Genomic DNA, 6,836 nt, shown 5'->3' with positions numbered 1-6,836 from the left:
TCTCGTAAGGAGAGGGAGTTTCAGTATTTCAGCAAGTTGTTTCTTTTCTTACCTGCCATGCTGCAAACTCAAGAATTTCTGTTAGTCATTGGTTCCTTTAATTCTTTGGGGCATGGCTTCATTAGGACACCTTTGGGAGATCAGTATTCTGCCTGCTACAGCATTCTTCTGGGCCCCCATAGGACTGCCTTCTAGGTGGAATAGTGGGAGAAGCCCTTATTTAGGTTTTCTAGTCACCATAGGGCCATAGTCAAGGACATCCTCTCTTGGGGCCTGGGCAACTTCATCTGTGACTTGAGGGCATCAGACTAGGTTATCTTTAAGATCCTTTTCAGCTCCAAAAGGTAAGAGATATTGAGATGATTGAGGGCAAATTGGCCTTTTGAAAACACAGTAGTCTTTCTGGCTGACTCAATTAGAACTGGTAATTAGTCGATTAATTGAAAATTAATAATGTAGAGAATCACAAAAGAAAAACTAAAACCAGGCCATAAACACTGAGGCTTAAATCCATACATGCCTATTTTCTCAACAATCTTTAGTGTTGGCTCAGCTGGAGACTGGTTGGCAGAGAACCAAGGTGTTTTCACAGAAATCAGTTAATCGAGAAACATTCCATCTGCAGAAACTCCCACCTCTGAAGGCATAATAGCAGAAATGTTCCCCTCATCCACAGTGGTAGACAGTTTGCAAAAACAAAAAAAAAGGGCCACAATTTTGTACTCTTCTCTGTATCCGTGCCCCTTGGCTTTGTAACTTAGCTGCTTCCATCAAGGGCTGCCATCCGCTCCCCACCCCAGGGGTTGGGTTGGCCTGTCTTGCTGTGACAGTAGATCACAGTGGAATGAGGTGGGGCTGATCCTAGGCCTCAGGAAGCCTGGTGGCCTCTGCTCACCCTGAGCTCTACCTCCACCACATGAACATGCCTGGCCTCATCTTGCAAGAGAGGAGTGGCACCAGTCACCCCTATTGCTACAGTGAATGACAGTTAACTGCCACACATGCAAGATCACCCTGCGCTGGCCAGCCCCCAGCTGACCATAGATACATGAATGATGACAGCCATGATCAATCAAGTCCAGTCAAGATAAGCAGAAGTATTCAGTTAACCCTCAGCCTAGTAAGCAATGATGAATATTTCTTGCTTTTAGCCACTGTTGTAAGTCTGGGGTGAGGAGGCTGTTACACAGCAATTGATAACGGACACATCCCCTCAGCTTCGTGCTCTCACTTTGGCCTGTGCCTCCAGGCAACCATCTGTCTGGGCCCTTAGCACATGGGCCATCTGCTCTGGAGCCTATTGACAAGCACCAACTGTTCTACGAAATCGACTGGGCAAGCTGTACTGCAATCACACAACTTCCAGCAAAGGTCTTATTCCCAGAGGGAAGGGAATTGCCCTTCTTTCCTGATATGACATTTACCTTTCCCAGAAGAATTGACCTAGGAGCCCTCATGGTGCAGGGGCCTCCCCAGGCAAAAACCCCAAGGTTTGCTGCCCTGTCATTTGCCCTGTTGAGTTGCTGGGCATGACTGGATGGAATAGGCTTTGTGTTACCAATGGGGTTTAGTGCACTGGCTGTATACACTGAGCAAACTGGGCAGAATTCTCTCTTTCTTAGAGCTATGGCTTATGATATTGGCCACATCCAAGCACCTGAAAATCCTTCTTAGACCCTAAAAAATGTGCTAGAAAATGTGGCAAGTGTTAGGCACATCAAAGTGAGCTCATAGCACAGTGTGGTACTTACACAGGTTAAAAAATAATCATCAGCAGCCCTCTAAGAAACACCATAAAAGAAGTTCATTCACAGTTCTGTGGGGGCAAAGAGAAGAGAGCCCACCTGCCTAGAGTGCAGCAGGTTGGGGACAACGAAGCCTGCACTGAGCAAGAGATGTGGAAATGGTGTGGAGGTTGGGCAAGGGGACCACCAGCAGGGTAGAGTGGAGTGTGCTCGAGACAGCCCCTGCTCCTCTTTGGTTGTCTCTGCCCCCTGCCCACCAGCACCCCCACCGGCCAGTGCCTTTGGAGATACTGAAAACTTTACCTCCTGGAGAACAGAGAATGGAGGCTGGCATTTGTTGAGTCTTGTTAACATGTCAGTCATAGGGCTAAGGGAATCATATGAATTAGGTCGTTTAATCCTCACAATCCTCCCAACAGTTAACTATTATTGTGATTATTATGCACATTTCATGAAGAAACAACTATGGCTTAGGAATGACTTGTCTAATCAGGGCAGATGACAGGGTTAGGGTTCCATTCCAGAAGTCGTGCTCTCAGCCCCTGCTACCTGCTCTCAGGAGCCAAGGTGCTGCTCCATGTGATATTCTGGGCACGCTGCTGCTTCTTCTCTTTGTCCTTTGCTCCAGTGGATTTCTTTCTACTTATTTATCCTGAAATTTGTTGAGTTCCCTGAATCTGTCAATCAGATATGTTCATTATTTCTGAGACAGTCTCAGGCACTGTCACCTCACTACAACCTCCGTGTCTCAATGTCTCATATTTCTCATGTCTGTATCTCTGGACCGCATCCTGGATCATTTCTTCAGGTCTATCTGGCAGCTCAGGAATTCTCTCTTCAGGAATGTTAAATCCGCGGTTAAATCCATGAATTGAGTTTTCCATTTCATTAATTTGTGGGGGGTTTTCGTTTTTTGTTTTTTGGGTTTTTGTTTTGTTTGGTTTTTATTTGATACAGGGTCTCACTCTGTCACCCAGGCTGGAGTGTAGTGGTACAGTCTCGGCACACTGCAACCTCTGCCTCCTGGGCTCAAGTGATCCTCCCACCTCACCCTCCTGAGTAGCTGGAACTACAGATGTGTGCCACCATGCCTGGCCAATTTTTGTATTTTTTGTAGTGACAGGGTTTTGCCATGTTGCCCAGTCTGGTCTCAAACTCCTAGGCTCAAGCGATCCACCCACCTCAGCCTCCCAAAGTGCTGGGATGGCATGAGCCACCACACCCTGCCTTTGTTTCGTTAATTTGATTGTTCATTATTATACATTTTGTTTAGCTCTTTTTCCAATCTGCTTTTTTACTCTGGTTTTCAACCTTGCTTTATTTTCTAGGAACCATAGTAAACACACATATTTTATCCTGCGACTCATTGTTCCAATATCTGAGGTCTGCCATGGGTATGATCTTATGTTCTATTTGTTCAGTCTAGCTGGTGGCAAAGACTTATCAGAAGAAAGAAAAATTGTTTCTCTGCTGTCACTCGGCACCCAGGTTTAAGACAAGCCATCATCCTCACAGTCCCCAGGGCAGGTACTAGCTCACATTGCATGAATGTATAGTGCTTTGGAGCCCCAGGTTTATGGAGGGTCTCCAGCTGGGTTCCACCTCTCCTCCCCAAAGCATCACAAAGCTGTGCCTTCAAGTCAAAAGCCAGCTATGGTAATGCACTTACCTCTCTGGATTCCACTGTCACTGAATTTTAGGCTGGAGTGTTTTGTTTGTGTTTTTTCTCATAAAATTTTTGTGCAGCATTTTTAGTTTTGTTCCACAGAAGGATCAATTTGGTTACCCAGCCTACCACACTATGAGACACAGATGTAGCATCTTACTACCCTGTATAAAAGAAACACCTTACAAAAATAATACCTAGCATCTATTAAATACTTACAGTATGCTACACTCTGGGCTGAGCCTTTTATGTATCATCTTATGTAATCCTCACAGTAACCTTCTCAGCCTCAGTTTATAGGTAAATATATTGAGCTCAGGGAAATTACATGACTTCTCTAAGGTCACAAGCTACAAGAAGCCAGTTGCCTTACTTGAGAGGTTACTGTCCCCAACCACCCTGCTGCCTTGCCTGGGTGATGCTTTATATATACTACTTTGCAAAGAGATTGCCTCTTTTAGATTATTGGAAATGTTTCTCCTTTTGTGTTGCATTTTTATTCTTAAAATACTTTCCAAATGCAAATTTAAACTAAAATATTAACATACACATGTTAAAACTATGTACCCTGAGATTCTTTTATGTTCACAAGATTGGATCATTGTGAGGAGGAAGAAGAAGAGGAGGAGGAGGAGGAGGAAGAAGAGGAGGAAGAGGAAGAAGGAAAAGAAGGAGGGGGTGGGGGAGGGGAGGGAGAGGGAAGAGGAGGAGAAGGAGGAAAAGAAGAAGAAGGAAGAAAGAAAGAAAAGAAAGAAAGAAAGAAAGAAAGAAAGAAAGAAAGAAAGAAAGAAAGAAAGAAAGAAAGAAAGAAAGAAAGAAAGAAAGAAAGAGAAAGGAAGGAAGGAAGGAAGGAAGGAAGGAAGGAAGGAAGGAAGGAAGGAAGAAAGAAAAGGGGGAGGATGAGGAGGAGGAGGAAGGTGTACATGAGTGGCACTCCAAATTGGGAGTTATGGATTTTATCATTGGGGAAAATTTTGTTACATCTGGAATCAAAATATAACCAGTGCCTTAGGCTTTTCCATTGCAAGTAATAGGAAACCCAACACAAACTAACTAACTAACAATACAAATTATATAAGTATATATGCATGTATGTGTACATATGTATATGTATGTACATAGATATATACATATACATGTATGTGTGTATATGTGTATATATATACACACATATACATATGTGTATATATGTGTGTATATGTGTGTGTATATATATATACACATATGTATATGTGTGTATATATATGTGTGTATATATATATACACACACACACACAAACTCAATCCAAAACAGATTTAACATGGCTGGATCCAAGAACTCAAAGTTTTGAGTAATCTCCTCCCCCTATCTCTCTGTTTTCCCTGATGCTAGCTTTATTCTCATGCAGGTTCTTCCTGCGCCTGGGCAAACTTGAGTACCAGAGGACCCAGGATGGCACGCCCCTTCGACCGGCCAGCCTACGTCTCCTGCCCCATACCCCCCCTGCTGCACGTAATCAGCACCATGCCCTGCTTTAATTGGCCAAGTCTTTATCAATTGACATCTACTGTAACTAAAAATAATAATTCATTAATTTGCTTGATTTGTTAACAAGTAAAAACTACAGCCCTGAAAATCTCCAATATAACTTAATGAATTCTTTCCAACCACAGTGACAAACTGAAGAATCTGATTTATACTTTCAGTTGAAAACTGAAATTGGGAACTCATTCTGTGAGGGACACAGTGGTGGATCAGGCTCCTATCTTCCAGCTTCCTCACCTGACACAGCAGAGTGCCACCCGCCTTTCTTTAAGCCACCAGATTGCCACCTGACATGAAGGGGGCTGACTATGGTTATCATGAGAAGAGAGTGAAGGATTTCTGGAAACACACTGATGACAAGACCAATGGCCACGCTCTCTGTGTAGAATGAAGGGCCATATCTCTACAGGCCTAGAACACCTATACATTTACAAAGTATCACATGACCACAATTTCTTTGGATCCTTACAACAGTGGACCTAGAGAAAAGCACAGCAGATGCTCTTAGATCCATTTGACAGATGAGGAGAGTTGGCACAAGCAGGACCACAGAGCCACAAGTCCGGGAGCTAGGCCTAGAACCCGCAGCCCAAGCCCTGTGCTTGCAGTCATTGAGTCCTTCTCCTCTGCTGATGGGCCCACTCCCTTTGCATCCCCTTGCTACCACCACACACATACACCCCCAGACCCTGGGGCCCTAGGCTTCAGATCAACAGGTACAGGTTCCAGAACTACCCAAGGTCAGGATTATCGGGGGGCAGGGGATTTCCCCGAGGCTCCCCATGTCCAGCCACACAGGCAGCTGCCTTCCTTCATACTCCTACCCTCTTTGGGGTGAGACACAGAGAAGATGAAGTAATTAGGCTACGCGTGCTGATTCCGGCACCAAGGATTAGAAGTGATCACTCAGGCCTAGCCAATCAGTGACAGAGATGGGATAAGACCCCAGCCAGTGGCAGCCCTGGGCCTTGGAGGCTGCAATCACTTGTAAAGGGAGTTGTCTCTTCCTGTCATGGCTAACTAACGATTTGTGAGCCTGGAGCTGTGATCACTTTTTCCATCATGGAGAAAGGGCCTGCCTGTATGTGAGACCAGTAGAAAGGAAAACAGCAAGAGATGGAGGATGAAGACTGACACCTGATGACATGATGTCAAACCTTTGGATCCCACAAACTAAAGCCAGAAGACTCCTTGTACTTGCCAGTTACTTGGGACAATAAATTCCCATTTTGTGTGGAAGCAGGTTTGAATGAGTTTTCTGTCACTCACAACCAAAGACCCCTGACTGATAACAGTTTTGCTCCCTCCCCAGCCTGTATGAATTACAAAGAGAGAGCTGTGCTTCACATGGAGAAATCTGGAGGACACCGTCTGACCAGGATGTCAGGTAGTGGGAGAGCCTGACCTTATGCATCCCTGATGTCATGCAGGGGGCATACAACATCACCTTGGGGCATTCTTACCAGAAACATTTAACCTGAGTAATCATGAAGAGACAAACTGCAGAACTGAATTATAAACAGGATGTTCTAAAGACTCACTGTCCACAGGACTCAGGATCGTGAAGAACGGAGGGAGGTAGGAACTATACTTCACTAAGGGAAGCCAAAGTTTCGTAATAGCCAAAGACAATTCATAATAAACCTTGACTGAATTCTGGATTTAATGTTTAAAACTAGCTATCAAGGACATTTGGGGAACCCCTGAGGGCATCCGAGTATGGACTATGCACTGAGTGGTGCAACTGAAATAAAACTGATATTCTTGGGTTAATTATGGTGTTGAGGTTAGGAGGGCAATTGTCCTTATTTTTGGGAGACTCAACTGAAGTGTTTAAGGGTAAAATTTTATTTGTCTGCAAACAAGTGTTTTGCCAAGGTGGCTTGGCAAAAAGGAAGTG

The sequence above is a fragment of the Theropithecus gelada genome, chromosome 2, assembly GCF_003255815.1.
Source record: "Theropithecus gelada isolate Dixy chromosome 2, Tgel_1.0, whole genome shotgun sequence".
In the NCBI taxonomy this organism is placed as follows: domain Eukaryota; kingdom Metazoa; phylum Chordata; class Mammalia; order Primates; family Cercopithecidae; genus Theropithecus; species Theropithecus gelada.
This window is presented reverse-complemented; position numbering follows the sequence as displayed.